The sequence below is a fragment of the Manis pentadactyla genome, chromosome X (assembly GCF_030020395.1).
Source record: "Manis pentadactyla isolate mManPen7 chromosome X, mManPen7.hap1, whole genome shotgun sequence".
Lineage (NCBI taxonomy): Eukaryota > Metazoa > Chordata > Mammalia > Pholidota > Manidae > Manis > Manis pentadactyla.
In genome coordinates, this window is record NC_080038.1 from 14872717 (window position 1) to 14899536 (window position 26820).

General features: G+C 40.6%; 1 protein-coding gene across 7 annotated transcripts in view; it reads right to left on the bottom strand.

Moving 5' to 3' along the window:
* The window catches only part of BCLAF3 (BCLAF1 and THRAP3 family member 3), a 102860-nt gene that overhangs the window by 75744 nt on the left and 296 nt on the right, over positions 1-26820 (bottom strand). For 6 of the 7 annotated variants that reach the window (XM_036912852.2, XM_057496094.1, XM_057496093.1 and 3 more), the window contains exon 2: positions 26266-26320. The exons of the other annotated variant lie outside the window; for it this stretch is intronic. The gene's annotated coding sequence lies outside the window, so the exon portion shown is untranslated. The remainder of the gene's footprint in view (positions 1-26265; positions 26321-26820) is intronic. 7 annotated transcript variants of the gene reach the window in all.

The following is a 26820-nucleotide window of genomic DNA, read 5'->3' on the forward strand; positions in this document are numbered from 1 at the left end:
AGGAATACAACCACTTGACCCTCTCTACCACTTGAATACACCAGAAAGAGAGGAGAGGACATCCAGGAAGTCACAGGACTCCATAAACACATGGCCACGGCCCTCGTCAGCCCACCCCAACACTCCCAGCATATACAGCCAGTGACACTACTCAAAGGCCAGGCATGCCTCCATTCTGGCACAATTGGCTTGTTCTCAGATCAACCTGTAAATCACACATGTACTTATTCAAACCACCAAAACTGGGGCATTGTCAGTATCCTCAGACAGGGACCAATAACCAGCATAGGCCCATCACAGTAACTCCTACTTGGAGATAATGTTTTTTCCAAAAGACAGACTCCTTTATGATCTAACTACTTACCAGCCAGGTCTTGATCACGATAGAGAGATTGTCCCATGAGGGCCTAAGAAGTCCTCTGCCACACTGATGGCAAGGTTTTTCACCCACACCCCACACCCCAAAGGGCAGGAGTGAAGCCAAGCTGCAGGAATGGTGCGAACACCTCAGTGGCCTGGGAAGGTAAGACTGAGGCCCTGAAACCTGCCAGCTTTCATGACACGAGGTGTGTGCCCAGCAAAGTAAACTGGGGAATAAACTAGAACACAGAAAGTGCTTACTCGCATCAGGATGTTCCCAAAGGAAGCCACGATCCTGTCTGCCTTTTGTCGAACCCTGACCCTGCCTTCCAGGTGTATCTCCCCAGCACCAAGACACTCGTGCCCAGTACACTACGTCCAAAGTGTTGGAAGTTCATTTCTACTCTGGCTTCACCTTCCTAAGAAGTTACGGCCTCAAGTTTTCAAAGCAGGTTTAAATCTACACATACAACATTCCCTGAGATGAAGAAAGCCCTACTTACCATCCAGGCTTTCCTTCTGCAAGCAAGAAGCTGAAGTGTGATACTACATGAGCAGAGTCCACAGAAAAGGAAAACCTGAGTCTCTGCAAAATGTCCAAGAGCAGTCTCCCCAGAAGCATGTCAGCCAGACCTGCATTGCCCTCCCTCATTTGAATATACATGAAGTAATTTCCAACCAATGCCCTAAGGAGGCCCACATCTCCTTCTGGGACATTACTCACTTATAGATTAACTACCTTGGGAAAAAAACAACAGTGTGCAGAAGCTAGTAACCAGGTTCTTTGCTCTGGTACTCTTTTTATTTGGGAGAAACCCTATCTTGAGCAAGAGATGGGACTGTAAGCACAGGCTTTCATTTACATGTTTAGCTCTGCTCGCTTCTCTGTTGAAAATTGCCCTCAGTCATTTCTTACCATCCAAGGAACATTTATTAAACCAGCGTCTATACAACCTGACTCATGAAGAGGGTGTACTTTGACCAAGACACAGGCATGTAAACAAATATTTATAATGCAATACTGGTAAGTTGCAATAAAGCTATACTGGAGCAAATGAGGACACATTGCAGTGGGCGGTGGGGGTCAGGGGAAGTGTGAGTGGCTTTGGACCTGTCCGCCATATCCCCACCAGAATGGCTCAAACTACAAAGACTGACAAACCAAGTGCTGATAAACGTGTAGAGGAACTGGAACTCTTATGCTTTCCTGGTGGGAATGCAAAATGATATAGTCATGTGGTAGGCAGAATAACTGCAGCCCCCGAGATGTCCATGTTCTAGTACCTGAAACCTGTGAAAATGTTACCTTATGTGAGGAAAAGGCTTTAGCAGATGTGGTTAAGTTAAGGTTCTTGACACGGGGAGATTACCCAGGGTTTTCCAGGTGGGCTCAATGTTATCACAAGGGAGGTAGGAAAGTTAGAGAGGTAGGAGAGGTGACAATGGAAGCAGAAGTTAGAGAGAGAGAGACTAGAAGATGCTATGTTGCTGGCCTTGAAGATAAAGAGGCCATGAGCCAAGAGAAGCTAAGAGAGAGCAAGGAAATGTATCCTCCCCCCAAAGCCACCAGAAAGGTGGCTGCTAACACCTTGATTTTAGGTCTTCTCACTTCCAGAAATAGAAGATAATGAGTTGATGTTATTATAAGCCATTAAATTTGGGGTAATTTATTATAACAGCAATAGGAAGGTACTTCCAACTGTTTAAAAAACAGTTTGGTACTACCTGCTACAAGCAATTCCACTCCTAGGTATGTACGCAACAGAAATGCATCTGTATGAACACTGAGAAGATGCGTACATGCATATTCACAGCAGTTATAGTCAAAAGAATAAAAAACTGGAAATAACCCAAGTGTGCATCATCAAGAGAATGGATAAAACAAATTGCAGTATAGTCACACAATGTAATACTCCTCGGAAATAAAAAGAAATGAGGACGGGCTCTACAACACAGAGAAGACAAGTAGTGATTTTACAGCATCTTACTACGCTGATGAGGACAGTGACTGTGAAGGGGTATGTGGGGGGGACTTGGTGAAGGGGGGAGCCTAGTAAACATAATGTTCTTCATGTAATTGTAGATTAATGAGAGCAAAATAAAATAAAATAAAAAAAGAAATGAACCACTGATACATGCAATAACATGTATGGAATCTTACAGGCATAATTTTGAGTGAAAAAAGCCTGACACAAAAAAGGATCTACTTGATGGAGAAGTTCTGGAGATGGATGGTGGTGACGGCTGCACAACAATGTGAGTGTGCTTAATGCCACTGAAACGTATACTTTATTTATTTATTTATTTTTTATATAATTATTTTTTATTGAAGGGTAGTTGACGCATAGTATTACATTACATTAGTTTCAAGTGTACAACACAGTGGTAGAACATTTATATACATAATTCTAGGTTCCAGCTATCACCCTACCAAGCTGTTACAATACCTTGACTATATTCCTTATGCTATACATTACATCCCGGTTACTTATTTATTTTACCATTGGAAGTCTGTCCTATTTTTTTTTTTTTTTTTTTTTTTTTGTGAGGGCATCTCTCATATTTATTGATCAAATGGTTGTTAACGACAATAAAATTCTGTATAGGGGAGTCAATGCTCAATGCACAATCATTAATCCACCCCAAGCCTAATTTTCATCAGTCTCCAATCTTCTGAGGCATAACAAACAAGTTCTTACATGTAGAACAAATTCTTACATAATGAATAAGTTACATAGTGAACAGTACAAGGGCAGTCATCACAGAAACTTTTGGTTTTGCTCATGCATTATGAACTCTAAACAGTTGGTTCAAATATGAATACTCATTAGGTTTTTATACTTGATTTATATGTGGATACCACATTTCTCTCTTTATTATTATTATTTTTAATAAAATGCTGAAGTGGTAGGTAGATACAAGATAAAGGTAGAAAACATAGTTTAGTGTTGTAAGAGAGCAAATGTAGATGATCAGGTGTGTGCCTGTAGACTATGTGTTAATCCAAGCTAGAACAGGGCAATAAAACATCCACGTATGCAGAAGATTTCTCTCAGAACAGGGGGGGTGAGGTTCTAAGCCTCACCTCTGTTGATCCCCAATTTCTCACCTGATGGCCCCCCTGCGACTGTGCCTGTCTTAGGTTGTTCCTCCCTTGAGGAATCTTACCCGTCTCTGGCTAACCAGTCATCTTCCGGGGCCATACAGGGAAATGTGAAGTTGGTAAGTGAGAGGGAAGCCTTATTGTTTGAAAAGGTTAGCATTTTACTTCTTTGCATATTTATGCCCTGTGGCTTCTATGCCCAGCATTTGTCTTGAGGTATCTTTACCACTTGGAAGAATTATGATACTCGGTAAATTTGATATGAGGCACGAATTCTATTTAAGGGTTGTAATTAGGAAGGAAGAAGAAAAGCTATAGAAGTAGCAGGCGGAAGAAAACATGGGAAGATTGATTATTTCTTTGACATATCTTCTTGTAGAGTACTTCAGCATGTATAGGTTTTAAGCTACTACTTAAATTGCGCACACACATTAACATAATAGGAGTATAGTTACATAACCAAAACATATCTGTAATTACCAGCCATCTCCAGTGAAACCAAGAAAACCAGTTAGGCACCTTAGGCATTTGTGAAAACTTATCTATGATATGGTGAATATTGTCTAACTGAACTTGAACAGTCTGAGAGAAATCAGACAAATTAAAACAACCCATTCCTGGGGACTGTTCACATGCCATATGTTCTTTAAACAGTAAATAGTCTGTAGTTGTAAGACTTTGGAGCGCTACAATTTGCACTTCTCCAAATTCTTGGTTGAGTTCCAGCAGTATAGATCCAGTCAAATTTGTTGTTTTACTGTATGCACAGGCCAGCTTAGATATCTCCTTCCTCATTCCCATGGCAAGTTCAGGAGCTGGTGGGATGAGTGCGTCTACAGCTGTAGCAGTGCGTGGATCTTTGTTGGGGTTTTTTGATGATCATCTTCTGGCATGAGTCTTCCAGAGAGTGCAGATGTTGGAAGTTCTTTTTCATATCGTATCTTAGTTCATTTTCGGGGTAGCCCAATTAGGCTTTGATCCTCTGTATAAACACAAACAGACCCTTTGCCTACACTTTTATATGCCCTTTATATCATTGTGTACAACTCGTTGGAGGTTACCACACAGGAACGGCCCCCCCTTTTTTTTTTTTGCTTTGTTTTTGGTATCACGAATCTACACTTACATGACGAATATTATGTTTACTAGGCTCTCCCCTATACCAGGTCTCCCCTATAAACCCCTTTACAGTCACTGTCCATCAGCATAGCAAAATGTTGTACAATCACTACTTGCCTTCTCTGTGTTGTATAGCCCTCCCTTTTCTCCTACCCCCCCATACATGTTAATCTTAATACCCCCCTACTTCTTCCCCCCTTATCCCTCCCTACCCACCCATCCTCCCCAGTCCCTTTCCCTTTGGTACCTGTTAGTCCATTCTTGAGTTCTGTGATTCTGCTGCTGTTTTGTTCCTTCAGTTTTTCCTTTGTTCTTATATTCCACAGATAAGTGAAATCATTTGGTATTTCTCTTTCTCCGCTTGGCTTGTTTCACTGAGCATAATACCCTCCAGCTCCATCCATGTTGCTGCAAATGATTGGATTTGCCCTTTTCTTATGGCTGAGTGGTATTCCATTGTGTATATGTACCACATCTTCTTTATCCATTCATCTACCGATGGACATTTAGGTTGCTTCCAATTCTTGGCTATTGTAAATAGTGCTGCCATAAACATAGGGGTGCATCTGTCTTTCTCAAACTTGATTGCTGCGTTCTTAGGGTAAATTCCTAGGAGTGCAATTCCTGGGTCAAATGGTAAGTCTGTTTTGAGCATTTTGATGAACCTCCATACTGCTTTCCACAATGGTTGAACTAATTTACATTTCCACCAGCAGCGTAGGAGGGTTCCCCTTTCTGCACAGCCTCGCCAACATTTGTTGTTGTTTGTCTTTTGGATGGCAGCCATCCTTACTGGTGTGAGGTGATACCTCATTGTAGTTTTAATTTGCATTTCTCTGATAATTAGCGATGTGGAGCATCTTTTCATGTGTCTGTTGGCCATCTGTATTTCTTTTTTGGAGAACTGTTCAGTTCCTCTGCCCATTTTTTAATTGGGTTATTTGTTTTTTGTTTGTTGAGGCGTGTGAGCTCCTTATATATTCTGGACGTCAAGCCTTTATCGGATGTGTCATTTTCAAATATATTCTCCCATACTGTAGGGATCCTTCTTGTTCTATTGATGGTGTCTTTTGCTGTACAGAAGCTTTTCAGCTTAATATAGTCCCACTTACTCATTTTTGCTGTTGTTTTCCTTGCCCGGGGAGATATGTTCAAGAAGAGGTCACTCATGTTTATGTCTAAGAGGTTTTTGCCTATGTTTTCTTCCAAGAGTTTAATGGTTTCATGGCTTACATTCAGGTCTTTGATCCATTTTGAGTTTACTTTTGTATATGGGGTTAGACAATGGTCCAGTTTCATTCTCCTACATGTAGCTGTCCAGTTTTGCCAGCACCACCTGTTGAAGAGACTGTCATTTCGCCATTGTATGTCCATGGCTCCTTTATCAAATATTAATTGACCATATATGTCTGGGTTAATGTCTGGATTCTCTATTCTGTTCCATTGGTCTGTGGCTCTGCTCTTGTGCCAGTACCAAATTGTCTTGATTACTATGGCTTTATAGTAGAGCTTGAAGTTGGGGAGTGAGATCCCCCCTACTTTATTCTTCTTTCTCAGGATTGCTTTGGCTATTCGGGGTCTTTGGTGTTTCCATATGAATTTTTGAATTATTTGTTCCAGTTCATTGAAGAATGTTGCTGGTAGTTTCATAGGGATTGCATCAAATCTGTATATTGCTTTGGGCAGGATGGCCATTTTGACGATATTAATTCTTCCTAGCCACGAGCATGGGATAAGTTTCCATCTGTTAGTGTCCCCTTTAATTTCTCTTAAGAGTGACTTGTAGTTTTCAGAGTATAAGTCTTTCACTTCTTTGGTTAGGTTTATTCCTAGGTATTTTATTTTTTTTGATGCAATTGTGAATGGAGTTGTTTTTCTGATTTCTCTTTCTGTTGGTTCATTGTTAGTATATAGGAAAGCCACAGATTTCTGTGTGTTGATTTTGTATCCTGCAACTTTGCTGTATTCCGATATCAGTTCTAGTAGTTTTGGGGTGGAGTCTTTAGGGTTTTTATGTACAGTATCATGTCATCTGCAAATAGTGACAGTTTAACTTCTTCTTTACCAATCTGGATTCCTTGTATTTTTTTGTTTTGTCTGATTGCCGTGGCTAGGACCTCCAGTACTATGTTAAATAACAGTGGAGAGAGTGGGCATCCCTGTCTAGTTCCCGATCTCAGAGGAAATGCTTTCAGCTTCTCGCTGTTCAATATAATGTTGGCTGTGGGTTTATCATAGATGGCCTTTATTATGTTGAGGTACTTGCCCTCTATTCCCATTTTGCTGAGAGTTTTTAACATGAATGGATGTTGAACTTTGTCAAATGCTTTTTCAGCATCTATGGAGATGATCATGTGGTTTTTGTCTTTCTTTTTGTTGATGTGGTGGATGATGTTGATGGACTTTCGAATGTTGTACCATCCTTGCATCCCTGGGATGAATCCCACTTGGTCATGGTGTATGATCCTTTTGATGTATTTTTGAATTCGGTTTGCTAATATTTTGTTGAGTATTTTTGCATCTACGTTCATCAGGGATATTGGTCTGTAGTTTTCTTTTTTGGTGGTGTCTTTGCCTGGTTTTGGTATTAGGGTGATGTTAGCTTCATAGAATGAGTTTGGGAGTATCCCCTCCTCCTCTATTTTTTGGAAAACTTTAAGAAGAATCGGTATTATGTCTTCCCTGTATGTCTGATAAAATTCCGAGGTAAATCCATCTGGCCCAGGGGTTTTGTTCTTTGGTAGTTTTTTGATTACCGCTTCAATTTCGTTGCTGGTAATTGGTCTGTTTAGATTTTCTGTTTCTTCCTGGGTCAATCTTGGAAGGTTATATTTTTCTAGGAAGTTGTCCATTTCTCCTAGGTTTCCCAGCTTGTTAGCATATAGGTTTTCATAGTATTCTCCAATAATTCTTTGCATTTCCGTGGGTTCCGTCGTGATTTTTCCTTTCTCGTTTCTGATACTGTTGATTTGTGTTGACTCTCTTTTCTTCTTAATACGTCTGGCTAGAGGCTTATCTATTTTGTTTATTTTCTCGAAGAACCAGCTCTTGGTTTCATTGATTTTTGCTATTGTTTTATTCTTCTCAATTTTATTTATTTCTTCTCTGATCTTTATTATGTCCCTCCTTCTGCTGACCTTAGGCCTCATCTGTTCTTCTTTTTCCAATTTCGATAATTGTGACATTAGACCATTCATTTGGGATTGCTCTTCCTTTTTTAAATATGCTTGGATTGCTATATACTTTCCTCTTAAGACTGCTTTTGCTGTGTCCCACAGAAGTTGGGGCTTAGTGTTATTGTTGTCATTTGTTTCCATATATTGCTGGATCTCCATTTTGATTTGGTCATTGATCCACTGATTATTTAGGAGCGTGTTGTTAAGCCTCCATGTGTTTGTGAGCCTCTTTGCTTTCTTTGTACAGTTTATTTCTAGTTTTATGCCTTTGTGGTCTGAAAAGTTGGTTGGTAGGATTTCAATCTTTTGGAATTTTCTGAGGCTCTTTTTGTGGCCTAGTATGTGGTCTATTCTGGAGAATGTTCCATGTGCACTTGAGAAGAATGTATATCCTGTTGCTTTTGGATGTAGAGTTCTATAGATGTCTATTAGGTCCATCTGTTCTACTGTGTTGTTCAGTGCTTCCGTGCCCTTCTTATTTTCTGCCCAGTGGATCTATCCTTTGGGGTGAGTGGTGTGTTGAAGTCTTCTAGAATGAATGCATTGCAGTCTATATCCCCCTTTAGTTCTGTTAGTATTTGTTTCACATATGCTGGTGCTCCTGTGTTGGGTGCATATATATTTAGAATGGTTATATCCTCTTGTTGGACTGAGCCCTTTATCATTATGTAGTGTCCTTCTTTATCTCTTGTTACTTTCTTTGTTTTGAAGTCTATTTTGTCTGATATTAGTACTGCAACCCCTGCTTTCTTCTCACTGTTGTTTGCTTGAAATATGTTTTTCCATCCCTTGACTTTTAGTCTGTACATGTCTTTGGGTTTGAGGTGAGTTTCTTGTAAGCAGCATATAGATGGGTCTTGCTTTTTTATCCATTCTGTTACTCTGTGTCTTTTGATTGGTGCATTCAACCCATTAACATTTAGGGTGACTATTGAAAGATATGTACTTATTGCCATTGCAGGCTTTAAATTCGTGGTTACCAAAGGTTCAAGGTTAGCCTCTTTAGTATCTTACTGCCTAGCTTAGCTCGCTTATTGAGCTGTTATATACACTGTCTGGAGATTCTTTTCTTCTCTCCCTTCTTGTTCCTCCTCCTCGATTCTTCATATGTTGGGTGTTTTGTGCTGTGCTCTTTCTAGGAGTGCTCCCATCTAGAGCAGTCCCTGTAAGATGTTCTGTAGAGGTGGTTTGTGGAAAGCAAATTCCCTCAGCTTTTGTTTGTCTGGGAATTGTTTAATCCCACCGTCATATTTGAATGACAGTCGTGCTGGATACAGTATCCTTGGTTCAAGGCCCTTCTGTTTCATTGTATTAAATATATCATGCCATTCTCTTCTGGCCTGTAGGGTTTCTGTTGAGAAATCTGACGTTAGCCTGATGGGTTTCCCTTTATAGGTGACCTTTTTCTCTCTAGCTGCCTTTAACACTCTTTCCTTGTCCTTGATCTTTGCCATTTTAATTATTATGTGTCTTGGTGTTGCCCTTCTTGGATCCTTTCTGTTGGGGGTTCTGTGTATTTCCGTGGTCTGTTCGATTACTTCCTCCCCCAGTGTGGGGAAGTTTTCAGCAATTATTTCTTCTAAGATACTTTCCATCTCTTTTCCTCTCTCTTCTTCTTCTGGGACCCCTATAATACAGATATTGTTCCTTTTGGATTGGTCACACAGTTCTCTTAATATTGTTTCATTCCTGGAGATCCTTTTGTCTCTATGTCAGCTTCTATGCGTTCCTGTTCTCTGATTTCAATTCCATCAATGGCCTCTTGCATTCTATCCATTCTGCTTATAAACCCTTCCAGAGTTTGTTTCATTTCTGCGATCTCCTTTCTGGCATCTGTGATCTCCCTCCGGACTTCATCCCATTTCTCTTGCGTATTTCTCTGCATCTCTGTCAGCATGTTTATGATTCTTATTTTGAATTCTTTGTCAGGAAGACTGGTTAGGTCTGTCTCCTTCTCTGGTGTTGTCTCTGTGATCTTTGTCTGCCTGTAGCTTTGCCTTTTCATGGTGATAGGAATAGTCTGCAGAACTGGGTCGAGTGATGGCTGGAAGGACTTCCTTTCTTGTTGGTTTGTGGCACTCCTCTCCTGGGAGAACAGCGACCTCTAGTGGCTTGTGCTGGGCAGCTGCGCGCAGACAGGGTTTCTGCTTCCTGCCCGGCTGCTATGGAGTTAATCTCCGCTGTTGCTGTGGGCGTGGCCTGGCTCGGGCAGCTACTCCAAAATGGTGGAGTCGCGTTGGAGCGGGAGCTGCTGGGAGGCTATTTATCTCCGTAAGGGGCCTCCCTGCTCCCTGCAGCCCAGGGATTAGGGTGCCCAGAGATCCCGGATTCCCTACCTCTGGATTAAGTGACCCGTCGTGCCCCTTTAAGACTTCCAAAAAGCACCCGCCAAAACAAAACAACAACCACCAAAAAAAAAGAAAAAAAAGTTTTTAATTAAAAAAAAAAAAAAAAGTTTTTAATTAAAAAAAAAAAAAAAAAAAAGGTTGGTTGTTCGTTTTTCTTTATTCTCCGGTGCCAGCCTCAGGCCTCTGATCACCGGTCTTGCTGCCCTGTTTCCCTAGTATTGGGTTCCCTATCCCTTTAAGACTTCCAAAAAGCGCTCGCCAAAACAAAACAGCAAAAAAGCAAAAAAAAATATGGTCGCGCGCTTTTCTTATGTCCTCTGTCGCCCAGCCTCCACTGCCCGCTCACTGTTCTTGCTGCCCTGTTTTCCTAGTATCGAGGGCCCTGCACTCTGGCCCGGACGGCTGGGGCTGGGTGTTCAGCAGTCCTGGGCTCCGTCTCCCTCCCGCTCTGCCTGCTCTTCTCCCGCCGGGAGCTGGGGGGAGGGGCGCTCGGCTCCCGCGAAGCCAGGGCTTCTATCTTACCCCCTTCGCGAGGCGCTGGGTTCTCTCAGGTGCGGATGTGGTCTGGATGTTGTCCTGTGTACTCTGGTCTTTATTCTAGGAAGGGTTGTCTTTGTTATATTTTCATAGATATATGTGGTTTTGGGAGGAGATTTCCGCTGCTCTACTCACGCCGCCATCTTCCGCCCCTCCCCAAAACGTATACTTTAAAATGACTAAAATGGTATAGTTTATGTTATGTATATTTTGCGACAATAAATATGTACATGCTACATGAATCTATTTTAACAAAGGTCAAAAACAGGCAAAGTTAATCTGCAGTGAGAACAATCGTCCTCTTTGTGTGTGTTGGGGGCGGGTATTGTCTAGAAGGAGGCCTGAAGGAGCCTTCTGGGTTCTGAAAATGTTTACTTTACTGATCTGGACGTTGGTTACATTCATCAGGCTATATGATTAGGATCTGTGCACTTTAGTTTCCAAATGCCAACCCCAAGTTTAATTGCACATGATTTGACTTACCCGCATCAGCCTTATCAACACTGTAACAGAAATGGAAGAGAAAAGTAAAACCACCAAAAGTGTGTGTGGTCAGTAAAGGCTTTTGGGAAGAGGTAAGGTGTGCCCAAGTACTGAAGGATGAACACAGCAGCCACAGATAGGAAGGGAATGCTGGGCACAGGTAAGAACATGCACATGGGCAGTATGGTGGAAGCAGGTGCAGAGTGTGCTGGACATAACAAGCTGCGGGTGGCCACTGGGCATTGAGAGGGGGCTGGAAGGGTAAGTGGAAGCCCCATTCCAACATGTCTGGCAAACCCCATCAGCAGCTTACACTGTACTCATGCTAGGCAGACATCAAAGGAAGTTAAGCAAGAGAATGACATGATGCATCCATGATACGGAGGGTGACCTGGACAGAGGGGCAGAGAACCCTAAAGCTCTTGTGACAATGGTCAGGACCTAGAGGACAGGGTCTGACTTAGGTGATGCGGATGGGGTCACCAGAGATGAAGGAGGCAGAATCCTGTGTTTTGGATTTAATGGCAGAGGGGGGAGGAGGAGGCTGGTAAATCTGTTGGCTCCAATCCTACGTGGCTGGTATTTCTCCTAGAGAAAGAGTAAAGATCAGACTACCCTTCCCTGTACCTCCTGGGCCAGCAGTAGAGGATCACAGCATCTGAGAGATGTAAAGCAACAGTCAGATTACCCAGTATACTATATATCTCTTACATACAAGCAACCAAGTACTTCTCATCAGATAATACCTGAGGCTACAGTTTATGAGGATCAAGCTGGAATGAGAGAGCAGAGGCTTATCTACTTTAGTGAGCACATCCTAGAGATGAGGGAACATGACCCATGCAGCTGTGGTGCCCAATGCTCTCAAATGCCCTCACCAATCTCACCACCTACCATGGGGTCTCTCAGGCCATTGAGGTGCACAGATCTTCCAACACAAGGAACCCAAGGAAGACAACACCAAGACATACAATAATTAAAATGGCAAATATCAAGGATAAGAACAGACTATTAAAAGCAGCCAGAGAGAGAAATAAGATCACATACAAAGGAGAGCCCATCAGGCTATCATCAGACTTCTCAGCAGAAACCTTACAAGCCAGAAGGGAGTGGTATGATGCATTTAATGCAGTGAAGCAGAAGGGCCTGGAACCAAGATTACTTTATCCGGCAAGATTATCACTTAAATTTGAAGGAGGGATTAAACAATTTCCAGATATGCAAAAACTAAGAGAATCTACCTCCCACAAACCATCTCTACAGTCTATTTTGGAGGGACTGGTATAGATGGAAGTGTTCCTAAGGTTCAATAGCTGTCACCAGAGGTAATAAAACCACAGTAAAGAAAATAGAACAGTTAATTAGTAAGCAAATGCAAAATTAAATCAACTATCCCTGAACTCAATCAAAGGATAGACAAAGAGTACAGAATATGATACCTAATAGATAAAGAATGGAGGAGGAAGAAAAAGGAGGAATAAAAAAGAAGCTTTAGATTGTGTTTGTAATAGCATATTAAGTGAGTTAAGTTAGACTCTTAGATAGTAAGGAAGTTAACCTTGAATCTTTGGTAACCACTAATCTAAAGACTGCAATGGCAATAAGTACATACCTATTGATAATCACCCTAAATGTAAATGGACTGAATGCACCAATCAAAAGACATAGAGTCACTGAATGGATAAAAAAACTTTAAGACCCATCTATATGCTGCCTACAAGAGACTCACTTTAACCCCAAAGACATACACAGACTAAAAGTGAAGGGATGGAAAAAGATATTTCATGCAACTAACAGGGAGAAAAAAGCAGGAGTTGAAGTACTTGTATCAGACAAAATAGACCTCAAAACAAAGAAAGTCACAAGAGACAAAGAAGGACATTACATAATGATTAAGGGGTCAGTCCAACAAGAAAATATAACCATTATAAATATCTATGCACCCAACACAGGATCACCTACATATTTGAAACAAAACAGAATTAAAAGGGCAAATAGAATGCAATGCATTCATTCTAGGAAACTTCAACACTTCACTCACTCTGAAGGACAGATCAACAAGACAAAATACGTAAGGAGACAGAGGCACTAAACAACACATTAGAACAGATGGACCTAACAGACATCTACAGAACTCTACACCCAAAAGCAGCAGAATACACGTTCTCCTTAAGTGCACATGGAACATTTTCAAGAATAGATCATATACTAGGCCACAAAAAGAATCTCGGTAAATTTAAAAAGATTGAAATTGTACCAACCAGTTTCTCAGACCACAAAGGTACAAAGCTAGAAATAAATTATGCAAAGAAAATAAAATATCCCACAAACACATGGAGGCTTCACAACATGCTCCTAAATGATCAAATAAAAGCAGAGATCGAGCAATATATGGAGACAAATGACAACAATAATTCAACACTGCAAAATCTGTGGGATGCAGCCAAGGCAAAAGTATATTGCAATATAGGCCTACCTCAGGAAAAAAGAACAATCCCATATGAACACTCTAAACTCACAATTAACTAAACAAGAAAAAGAAGAAAAAATGAGGCCCAAAGTCAGTAGAAGGAGGGACATAATAAAGATTACAGTAGAAATAAATAAAACTGAGAAGAATAAAACAATAGAAAGAATCAATGAAAGCAAGAGCTGGTTCTCTGAGAAAATAAACAAAATAGATAAACCCCTAGCCAGACTTATGAAGAAGAGTCTACACACAGAAACAGAATTAGAAATGAGAAAGGAAAAATCACTATGGACACCACAAAAATACAAAGAATTATTAGAGACTACTATGAAAATTATATGCTAACAAACTGGATAACCTAGAAGAAATGGACAACTTTCTAGAAAAATACAACCTTCTAAGGCTGACCCAGGAAGAAACAGAAAATCTGAACAGACCAATTACCATCAATGAAATTGAATTGGTAATCAAAAACCTACCTAAGAACAAAACCCATTGACCAGATGGCTTCATCACTGAATTTTATCAAACATTTAGTGAAGACCTAATACCCATCCTCCTCAAAGTTTTCCAAAGAGATTAGAGGAAGAGGTAATACTTCCAAACTCATTCTATAAGGCCAACATCACTCTAATACCAAAACCAGGCAAAGACTCCACACAAAAAAGAAAATTACAGACCAATATCCCTGATGAACGTAGATGCAAAAAATTCAACAAATATTAGCAATCCAAATTCAAGAATATATCAAAAAGATCATCTATCATGATCAAGTAGGATTTCTTCCAGGGATTCAAGGATGGTACAACATTGGAAAATTCATCAACATCATCCACCACATCAACAAAAAGGACAGAAACCACATAATCATCTCCAAGGAAGCTGAAAAAGCACTTGCCAAAATTCAACATCCATTCATGTGAGTAGTTCAGAGGAAATCTCCCCAAAACATATATATTTATGAAAATACAATAAATACCACTATTCCTAAAAGAGACACCAGTGGATGCAGTACAACAGCCAGGATACATCTACATCTGTGAGAACTCAACATTACACGAAGGGGGTAAGATACAAGCCGTGGCCAGGCAGGACCTGAACCCTCCCCCATCCCAAAACCCGGCGAGAAGAAACGTGTTGGAACGGGGAGGGAGTGAAAGCCCAGGACTGCTAACAACCAGCTCTAGAAATCCACACCTGGAACGCAGACACAAGATGCACAGGGTGCTGGATATTAGAGAAACGGAAAAGCAAAACCTGTGGGCAGGTCCCCGCAACCGGCACCCCTGAGACAAAAGAAAAGCGAGTGCTTTCTCCAAGTCTTAAAGAGACAGGTACCCCATTGCCAGACGAAGTTGTTGCGGCACACATGGCCAGCAGCTGGGAATCCCGGGAAAACTTAGGCGCCCTAAACCCTGGGGAGGCAGGGCAGCTCTGAAGCCCCTCACGGCACTAAGCTGCCTGCCAGTCATTCCTCCAACTGGCGCGGACCCTGACACACTGGCCCAGTAGCAGGAGAGTGGCAGCACATGCTGGGGACGGGAGCGCCAGAAGGGACTGGGAGCAGATTCATGTACCAGCGGCACCAGACAGGACCAAGAGAGGCATGTGCGAGCCCGCAGCAGTGTGACTGAATAGCCCAGGCACAGATCGCGCGCACCGGCGACAGTGAAGCCAGAGGAGCCCAGTAGAGGCCCGCGCAGGAGAGCTCCACGTGCACCTGCAGCAGAGCTAGAGGGAGCAGGTGTGCTCCTAGCAGGCGACCAGAATCCCAGCCCAATGCACAGCCGCCCAGGTCAGCCCCAAAGGCCGCTGCTGCCACACAGCGGCCCAGCAGGGGTGCTGCTAGCACAGAGGAGCGCACATGGCGTGTCTGCCACTCCCAGCAGGGCTCCGTGCTGCCCTGATGGAGACCCCGCAAACAGCAGCCTAGGGGACTAAACCAGTGGCTGCTCCAGGAGTGCAGGTAACCGTCACAGACAGCGGAGAAGGGCAAGGCATCCAGCAAGCAGGAAAGGACTTTCTTCTCCCAGCTGACACACCCGCAACCTGCCTACAGCCACTGCTATCACCATGAAAAGCCAAAAAAATTTAGTCCAGTCCAAGATAGTTCAAACAACACCTGAGAAAGGATCTGCAGAGGCAGACCTAACCAGTCTCCCTGAAAAAGAATTCAAAATAAAAATCATAAACATGCTGACAGAGCTGCAGAGAAATATGCAAGAGCTAAGTGATGAAGTCCGGAGGGAGAGTACAGACATCAAGAGGGAGATTACAGACGTCCGGAGGGAGATTACAGAAGAGAAACAATCTCAGGAAGGATTTATAAGCAGAATGGATAAGAAGCAAGAAGCCATTGATGGAACAGAAACCAGAGAACAGGAACGCATAGAAGCTGACACAGAGAGAGATAAAAGGATCTCAAAGAATGAAACAATATTAAGAGAACTGTGTGACCAATCAAGAAGGAACAATATATATCCGCATTATAGGGGTACCAGAAGAAGAAGAGAGAGAAAAAGGGATACAAAGCGTATTTGAAGAAATAATTGCTGAAAACTTCCCCAAACTAGGGGAAGAAATAATCGCCCAGACCATGGAAGTACACAGAACTCCCAACAGAAGGGAACCAAGAAGAAAAACACCAAGACACATAATAATTAAAATGGCAAAGATCAAGGGCAAGGACAGAGTTTGAAAGGCAGCTAGAGAGAGGCAAAAGGTCACCTACAAAGGAAAACCCATCAGGCTATCATCAGACTTCTCAACAGAAACCTTACAGGCCAGAAGAGAATGGCATGATATATTTAATGCAGTGAAACAGAAGGGTCTTCAACCAAGAATACTATTTCCAGCATGATTCTCATTTAAATATGATGAAGGGATTAAACAATTCCCAGACAAGAAAAAGTTGAGGGAATTTGCCTCCCACAAACCACCTCTACAGGGTATTTTAGAGGGACTGCTCCACATGGGAGCACTCCTATGGCTAAACAGATGTCACCGGAGAAAACAAAATCACAGCAAAGAAAGCAGACCAACCAAATACTAACTAAAGGCAAAAAAATAAAATCAACTACCCACAAAAGCAGTTAAAGGAAACACAAAAGAGCACACAATAAAAAACCCAACATATAAAGAATGGAGGAGGAGGACTAAGAAGGGAGAGAAATAAAGAATCATCACACAGTGTCTATAATAGCTCAATAAGGAAGATAAGTAAGGCAGTAAGATTCTAAAGAAGGTAACCTTGAACCTTTGGTAACCATGAATCTAAAGCCTGCAAAGGCAATAAGTACGTATCTTCCAATAATCACCCTAAATGTAAATGGACTGAATGCACCAATCAAAAGACACAGAGTAACAGAATGGATAAAAAAGGAAGACCCATCTATATTTTGCTTACAGGAGACTCACCTCAAACAAAAAGACATGCACAGACTAAAAGTCAAGGGATGGAAAAAGATATTTCATACAATCAACAGGGAGAAAAAAGCAGGTGTTGCAGTACTAGTATCAGACAAAATAGACTCCAAAACAAAGAAAGGAACAAGAGATAAAGAGGGACATTACATAATGATAAAGGGCTCAGTCCAAAAAGAGGATATAACCATTATAAACATATATGCACCCAACACAGGAGCACCAACATATGTGAAACAAATACTAACAGAACTAAAGGGGGAAATAGAATGCAATGCATTCATTTTAGGAGACTTGAACACGCCACTCACCCGAAAGGATAGATCAACCAGGCAGAAAATAAGTAAGGACACGGAGGCACTGAACAACACACTTGAACAGATGGACCTAATAGATATGTATAGAACTCTACATCCAAAAGCAACAGGATATACATTCCTCTCAAGTGCACATGGAACATTCTCCAGAATAGACCACATTCTAGCTCACAAAAAGAGCCTCAGTAAATTCCAAAAGATTGAAATTCTACCAACCAACTTTTCAGACCACAAAGGTATAAAACTAGAAATAAATTCTACAAAGAAAAAAAAGGCTCACAAACACATGGAGGCTTAACAACATGCTCCTAAATAATCAATGGAGCAACAAACAAATTTAAATAGAGATCAAGGAATATATGGAAACAAATGACAACAACAACACAAAGCCCCAACTTCTGTGGGACGCAGCAAAAGCAGTCTTAAGAGGAAAGTATATAGCAATCCAGGCACACTTGAAGAAGGAAGAACAATCCCAAATGAATAGTCCAACATCACAAGTATCGAAACTGGAAAAACAACAAATGAGACCTAAAGTAAGCAGAAGGAGGGACATAATAAAGACCAGAGAAAAATAAACAAAATTGAGAATAAAACAATAGCAAAAATCAATGAAACCAAGATCTCCTTCTTTGAGAAAATAAACAAAATAGGTAAGTCTCTAGCCAAACTTATTAAGAGAAAAAGAGAATCAACACAAATCAACAGAATCACAAATGAGAACTGAAAAATCACGACAGACTCCACAGAAAGACAAAGAATTATTAAAGACTACTATGAAAACCTATATGCCAACAAGCTGGAAAACCTAGAAGAAATGGACAACTTCCTAGAAAAATACAACCTTCCAAGACTGACCAAGGAAGAAACACAAAAGTTAAACAAACCAATTACGAGCAAAGAAATTGAAACGGCAATCAAAAAACTACCCAAGAACAAAACCCCCGGGCCGGACGGAGTTACCTCAGAATTTTATCAGACACACAGAGAAGACATAATACCCATTCTCCTTAAAAGTTTTCCAAAAAATAGAAGAGGAGGGAATACTCCCAAACTCATTCTATGAAGCCAACATCACCCTAATACCAAAACCAGGCAAAGACCTCACCAAAAAAGAAAATTACAGACCAATATCCCTGATGAATGTAGATGCAAAAATACTCAATAAAATATTAGCAAACCGAATTCAAAAATATATCAAAAGGATCATACACCATGACCAAGTGGGATTCATCCCAGGGATGCAAGGACGGTTCAACATTTGAAAATCCATCAACATCATCCATCACATCAACAAAAAGAAAGACAAAAACCACATGATCATCTCCATAGATGCTGAAAAAGCATTTGACAAAATTCAACATCCAGTCATGATAAAAACTCTCAGCAAAATGGGTATACAGGGCAAGTACCTCAATATAATAAAGGCCAATATGATAAACCCACAGCCAACATCATACTGAAGGGCAAGAAGCTGAAAGATTTTCATCTGAGATCGGGAACAAGACAGGGATGCCCACTCTCCCCACTGTTATTTCACGTAGTACTGGAGGTCCTAGCCACGGCAATCAGACAAAACAAAGAAATACAAGGAATCCAGATTAGTAAAGAAGAAGTTAAACTGTCACTATTTGCAGATGACATGATATTGTACATAAAAAACCCTAAAGACTCCACTCCAAAACTACCAGAACTGATATCAGAATACAGCAAAGTTGCACGATACAAAATTAACACACAGAAATCTGTGGCTTTCCTATACACTAACAATGAACCAATAGAAAGAGAAATCAGGAAAACAACTCCATTCACAATTGCATCAAAAAGAATAAAATACCTAGGAATAAACCTAACCAAAGAAGTGAACAACCTATACCCTGAAAACTACAAGACACTCTTAAGATAAATCAAAGGGGACACTAACAAATGGAAACTCATCCCATGCTCGTGGCTAGGAAGAATTAATTTCATCAAAATGGCCATCCTGCCCAAAGCAATATACAGATCTGATGCAATCCCTATCAAATTACCAGCAACATTCTTCAACGAACTGGAACAAATAGTTCAAAAATTCATATGGAAACACCAAAGACCCCGAATAGCCAAAGCAATCCTGAGAAAGAAGAATAAAGTGGCAGGGATCTCACTCCCCAACTTCAAGCTCTACTACAAAGCCATAGTAATCAAGACAATTTGGTACTGGCACAAGAACAGAGCCACAGACCAGTGGAACAGATTAGAGACTCCAGACATTAACCCAAACATATATGGTCAATTAATATTTGATAAAGGATCCATGGACATACAATGGTGAAATGACAGTCTTTTCAACAGATGGTGCTGGCAAAACTGGACAGCTACATGTAGAAGAATGAAACTGGACCATTGTCTAACCCCATACACAAAAGTAAATTCAAACTGGATCAAAGACCTGAATGTAAGTCACGAAACTATAAAACTCTTAGAAAAAACATAGGCAAAAACCTCTTAGACATAAACATGAGTGACCTCTTCTTGAACATATCTCTCCGGGCAAGGAAAACATATGCAAAAATGAACAAGTGGGACTATATTAAGCTGAAAAGCTTCTGTATAGCAAAAGACACCATCAATAGAACAAAAAGGTACCCTACAGTTTGGGAGAATATATTTGTAAATTACAGATCCGATAAAGGCTTGACGTCGCAAATATATAAAGAGCTAACCCACCTGAACAAACAAAAAACAAATAATCCAATTAAAAAATGGGCACAGGAACTGAACAGTTCTCCAAAAATGAAATACAGATGGCCAACAGACACATGAAAAGATGCTCCACGTCGCTAATTATCAGAGAAATGCAAATTAAAACCACAATGAGGTATCACCTCACACGAGTAAGGATGGCTGCCATCCAAAAGACAAACAACAACAAATGTTGGCAAGGTTGTGAAGAAAGGGGAACCCTCCTACACTGCTGGTGGGAATGTAAATTAGTTCAAGCATTGTGGAAAGCAGTATGGAGGTTCCTCAAAATGCTCAAAATAGACTTACCATTTGACCCAGGAATTCCACTCCTAGGAATTCACCCTAAGAATGCAGCACTCAAGTATGAAAAAGATCAGTGCACCCCTATGTTTATCGCAGCACTATTTACAATAGCCAAGAACTGGAAGCAACCTAAGTGTCCAGCTGTAGATGAATGGATAAAGAAGAGGTGGTACATATACGCAATGGAATATTATTCAGCCATAAGAAGAAAACAAATCCTACCAATTGCAACAACATGGATGGAGCTAGGTTATTATGCTCAGTGAAATAAGCCAAGAGGAGAAAGAGAAATACCAAATGATTTCACTCATCTGTGGAGTATAAGAACATAGGAAAAACTGAAGGAACAAAACAGCAGTGGAATCACAGAACCCAAGAATGGACTAACAGGTACCAAAGGGAAAGGGACTGGGGAGGATGGGTGGGTAGGGAGGGATAAGGGGGGGAGGAAGAAGGGGGGTATTAAGATCAGCATGCATGGGGGGGTGGGAGATAGGGGAGCACTGTACAACACAGAGAAGACAAGTAGTCATTCTACAACATTTAGCTATGCTGATGGACAGGACTGTAAAGGGGTTTATAGCGGGGACCTGGTATAGGGGAGAGCCTAGTAAACATAATATTCTTCATGTAAGTGTAGATTAAAGATAACAAAAAAAAAGAAAGAAAGAAAAGGGGGATTACTCCATGACAGGATAAAACTAACTGCAAATCAACAATTAACGCATGCTTTAAATATCCTTATTTTTGATCACTTAAAGGGTGTCAGATGATCAGCTATGGAGGTACACTTTTCTGATAATATTCCTTTCTATTAAAAAAAAAAAAAGCAGTTCCTGTGTGGTGACCTCCAATGAGTTCTACACAAGGGTATAAAGGGCATATAAAAGTGTGGGCAAAGGGTCTGTTTGTGTTTATACAGAGGATCAAAGCCTAATTTGGCTACCCAGAAAATGAACTAAGATACGTTATGAAGAAGGACTTCCAACATCAGCACTCTCTGGAAGACTCATTCCAGAAGATGATCATCAAAAAACCTCAACAAAGATCCAGGCGATGGTGCAGTTGCAGCTGCATTCATCCCACCAGTTCCTGGACTTGCCATTGGAATTAAGAAGGAGATATCTAAGCTGGCCTGTGCATACAGTAAAACAACAAATTTGACTGCATCTACACTGTTGGAACTCAACCAAGAATTAGGAGAAGTGCAAGTTGTAGCGCTCCAAAGTCTTACAACTACAGACTATCTACTGTTAAAAGAACATATGGGATGTGAACAGTTCTCAGGAATGGGCTGTTTTAATTTGTCTTATTTCTCTCAGACTGTTCAAGTACAGTTGGACAATATCCATCATATCATAGACAAATTTTCACAAATGCCTAGGGTGCCTAACTGGTTTTCTTGGCTTCACTGGAGATGGCTGGTAATTATAGATCTGCTTTGGTTATGTAACTGTATTCCTATTGTGTTAATGTGTGTGTGCAATTTAATTAGTAGTTTAAAACCTATACATGCTTAAGTTACACTACAAGAAGATATGTCAAAGAAATAATCAATCTTCCCGTGTTTTCTTCTGTCTGCTACCTCTATAGCTTTTCTTCTTCCTTCCTAATTACAACCCTTTAGAAGAATTAGTGCCTCATATCAAATTTACCGAGTATCATCTTTCCTCCAAGTGGTAGAGATACCTCAAGACAAATGCTGGGCATAGAAGCTACAGGGCATAAATCTGCAAAGAAGTAAAAAGCCAACCTTTTCAAACAATATGGCTTCTCTCTCACTTACCAACTTTACGTTTCCCTGTATGGCCCCGGAAGATGACTGGTTAGCCAGAGACGGGTAAGATTCCTCAAGGGAGGAACAACCTAAGACAGGCACAGTCGCAGGGGGGCTATCAGGTGAGAAATTGGGGATCAACAGAGGTGAGGCTTAGAACCTCATCCCCCCTGTTTTGAGAGAAATCTTCTGCATCCGTGGATGTTTTATTGCCTTTGTCTAGCTTGGATTAACACATAGTCTACAGGCACACACCTGATCATCTACATTTGCTCTCTTACAACACTAAACTAAGTTTTCTACCTTTATCTTACATCTACCTACCACTTCAGCATTTTATTAAAAATAATAATAATAATTATAATAAAGGGAGAAATGTGGGATTCACATATAAATCAAGTATAAAAATCAAACGAATATTCGTATTTGACCTGATTGTCTATAGTTCATAATGCGTGATCAAAACAGAAAGTTTCTGTGATGACTGCCCTTGTACTGTTCACCATGTAAGAACTCATTCACTATGTAAGAATTTGTTCACCATGTAAAACTTGTTCGTTATGCTTCAGAAGATTGGAGACTGACGAGAATTAGGCTTGGGGTGGATTAATGATTGTGCATTGAGCACTGACTCCCCTATACAGAATTCTATTGTTGTTAACAACCATTTGATCAATAAATATGAGAGATGCCCTCTCAAAATAAATAAATAAATAAATAAATAAACAAACATAAAAGATGGAATGAATGAGAAGGCCTAATATATGTTCAACCTGAGTTAAAGAAGAAGGTAGAGTGGAATAGAGGAAATATTCAGAGATGCTTGGAAATCGCTAAATAACCAACTGCCCCCAAGTGAGACATTAGAAAGTCGTATTAACAACAAATAGTACATTATTATAAAATAATTTGTTAGCTATTTTAATTCAATAAGAGAGAAATCAAAAAGTTATCAGGGGTATCAAGAAGTTAAAAAACTATTTTCCTTCAGTATAAATCCACATACTGAGGAGTCTTGGTTTTCCTTTTAGCTTGCCAAAACAACAACAAAAAACAACTCCAATTAAGAGGAGAAAAGAACAATAGCATTGTATTTGGAGTCTCTAGTTCCAATGTGATTATAACCATTAGTAAAAAGCTTAGGTTTTTGTTATTCACATTATTACTACAGAGCAGAGATAATCTGGGCACTTTCCTGATTTAAAAAAAAGAAAAAAAGAGGGCCGAATGGAAGCTTTAGATAACAAGCTAATTTCTGGAGAAGATAAATGGTTCCTTTAACTTATCTTTTCTTACATAAACACAACTCAAGGATAAAAGATCAAATTGGAAACACTACAGCAGAACCTCTTATTCTCTTATACCAGAGAGGAAGATACATTTGATTTGTTCACTGGTCTCTTTCCAATGCAGCATTTCTGTCTCATGTACAAGAACACTACAAACCAGTGTTATATGTTCGATAAATACCTCACATATGATTTAATCATGTCTCAGGTCCTGGGATAAAATTCCACATCACTCTGAGTCCTAGGACTCCAAGAAGCCTATTTCTTTGAATGTGTTTCCTTCCTTCATTGTAGATAGCCCTGTGCTCCCTTTATGTGACTGGCAAAAGCTGCAAGGAATAAGCACTCTTCCTTTTAATTGACTGACCAATCATGCAAAGTATTTACATATTATTAAAAATTTCTTCCCCTAAAATAAAAAACTCATTTACATAATTTATAACATAAAAAAAAGCAGCTCCTGTGTGGTGATCTCCAATAAGTTCTTCACAATGGTATAAAGGGCATATCAAAGTGTGGGCAAAGGGTTTGTTTGTGTTTATACAGAGGATCAAAGCCTAATTTGCCTACCCAGAAAGCGAATTAAGATACAATATGAAGAAGAACTTCCAACATCAACATTCTCTGGAAGAGTCATTCCAGAAGATGATCATCAAAAAACTTCAACAAAGATCCTGGCGCTGTTGCAGTTGTAGCTGCATTCATCCCACCGGTTCCTGGACTTGCCATTGGAATGAAGAAGGAGGTATCTAAGCTGGCCTGTGCATACAGTAAAACAACAAATTTGACTGCATCTACACTGTTGGAACTCAACCAAGAATTAGGAGAAGTGCAAGTTGCAGCGCTCCAAAATCTTACAACTACAGACTATCTACTGTTAAAAGAACATATGGGATGTGAACAGTTCCCAGGAATGTGTTGTTTTAATTTGTCTGATTTTTCTCAAAATATTCAAATTCAGTTAGACAATATCCATCATATCACTGATAAGTTTTCACAAATGCCTAGGGTGCCTAACTGGTTTTCTTGGTTTCACTGGAGATGGCTGGTAATTGTAGGTCTGCTTTGGTTATGTAGCTGTATTCCTATTCTGTTAATGTGTGCACACAATTTAATTAGTAATTTAAAACCTATACACGCTTATGTTACACTACAAGAAGATATGTCAAAGAAATAATCAATCTTCCCATGTTTTCTTCTGTCTGCTACTTCTATAGCTTCTCTTCTTCCTTCATAATTACAACCCCTAAGTAGAATTTGTGCCTCATATCGAAATTACCAAGTATAATAATTCTTCCAAGTGGTAAAGATACCTCAAGACAAATGCTGGGCATAGAAGACACAGGGCATAAATCTGCAAAAAAGTAAAAAGCTAACCTTTTCAAACGATATTGCTTCTCTCTCACTTACCAACTTTACATTTCCCTGTATGGCCCCGGAAGATGACTGGTTAGCCAGAGACGGGTAAGATTCCTCAAGGGAGGAACAACCTAAGACAGGCACAGTCGCAGGGGGGCCCTCAGGTGAGAAATTGGGGATCAACAGAGGTGAGGCTTAGAACCTCACCCCCCGTTTTGAGAGAAATCTTCTGCATCCATGGATGTTTTGTTGCCCTTGTCTAGCTTGGATTAATACTTAGTCTATAGGCACACACCTGATCATCTACATTTGCCCTCTTATAGCACTAAACTATGTTTTCCACCTTTATCTTGCCATCTACCTACCACTTCAGGATTTTATTAAAAATAATAATAGTAATAATAATAACAATAATAATAAGGGAGAAATGTGGGATTCACATATAAATCAAGTATAAAAATCAAACGAATAATCATAATCGACCTGATTGTTTATAGTTCATGATGCGTGATCAAAACCGAAAAGTTTCTGTGGTGACTGCCCTTGCACTCTTCACCATGTTAAGAACTTATTCACTATGTAAGAACTTGTTCACCATGTAAAAACTTGTTCGTTATGCTTCAGAAGATTGGATACTGTTGAGAATTAGGCTTGGGGTTGATTAATGATTGTGCATTGAGTCCCCTATACAGAATTTTATTGTTGTTAACAACCATATGATCAATAAATATGAGAGATGCCCTGTCAAAAAAAAAAAAAAAAGAATAGATGGTACATATACACAATGGAATAGTATTCATCCATAAGAAAGAAACAAATCCTACCATTTGCAACAACATGGATGGAGGTGGAGGACATTATGCTCAGTGAAATGTCAGGCAGAGAAAGACAAATACCAAATGATTTCCCTCATTTGTGGAGTATAACAACGAAGCAAAACTGAAGGAACAAAATAGCAGTAGACTCTCAGACTCCCAAGAAGGGACAAGTGGTTACCAAAAGGGAGAGGTGTAGGTGTGCGGGTGGCGAGGGAGGGAGAAGGGGATTGTGGTGTATCATGGTTGGTGCACATGGTGTGTGTGGGGTCAGGGGGAGGACAGTGTAGCTCAGAGAAGAGAAATAGGGACTCTGTGGCATCTTACTACACTGATGGACAGTGAGTGCAATGGGGCATGGGGGGCTCGATAAATAGGGGTGAATGTAGTAACCACATTGTTTTTCTTGTGAAGCCTTCATTAAGAGTGTATATCAATGATACCTTAATAAAATAAATAAATAAATAAAGTGCTTGAGAAAAAATATTTTTGTAGCCATTTAAAAAAATACCATTAAAAAACAAATTATTATATCATTACCATTAAAATACCATTGAAAAATAAAGCATTCATTTGAATCCAAACCAAAACCTTTTCTTTTTAAATTCCAGTTTTTCATTCACACCAGTTCCCATCCAGAAAAATGCCAAAAAGGTTACCGTGCCAGAAGTCTTAGAGATCTTCCTTATTTCTACAAGCAGTTTTTGGTTTGTTCTAGAAAAGAAAAGCAATTACCTAAGAAGCAGCTCGGAATGCACCGCAGCAGAAAAATATTTGGGAGGATAAGTTTCTCTTCCATTTTTTTCCCTACCGACTTATCGACAGTTGAATCCTGACAGTGAGACCGCCCTGTTTCCCAATACACTCCAGAGAAGCACAGGACACGCGCCAAATTTCATTATACGTTTCTAAAATGACAAGTTTTACTTTGCAATGCAGGATAAAGAGCAGCCTTCACGACTCATTCTGGTCTTTCCCAGAGGAAGATGCCGCTCCGCGGCAGGAAAGCCTTGGGACAAGGACAAAGCGGAGGCTCCTAGGCTCCGCTCGGGTCCCGCAGGCGACGCGTCCGGGACCGCCTCAGGAAAAAGGGCAACGCCCCGCACAGCGCCCCCGCAGTACCCAAGAGACGTTCGGACCCGCCGGGGCTGCAGCCCGCCCGACAGCGGGGTAGGATCGGGGCCGCGGCGGCAGGCGCCCGAGTCGCCGCGCCT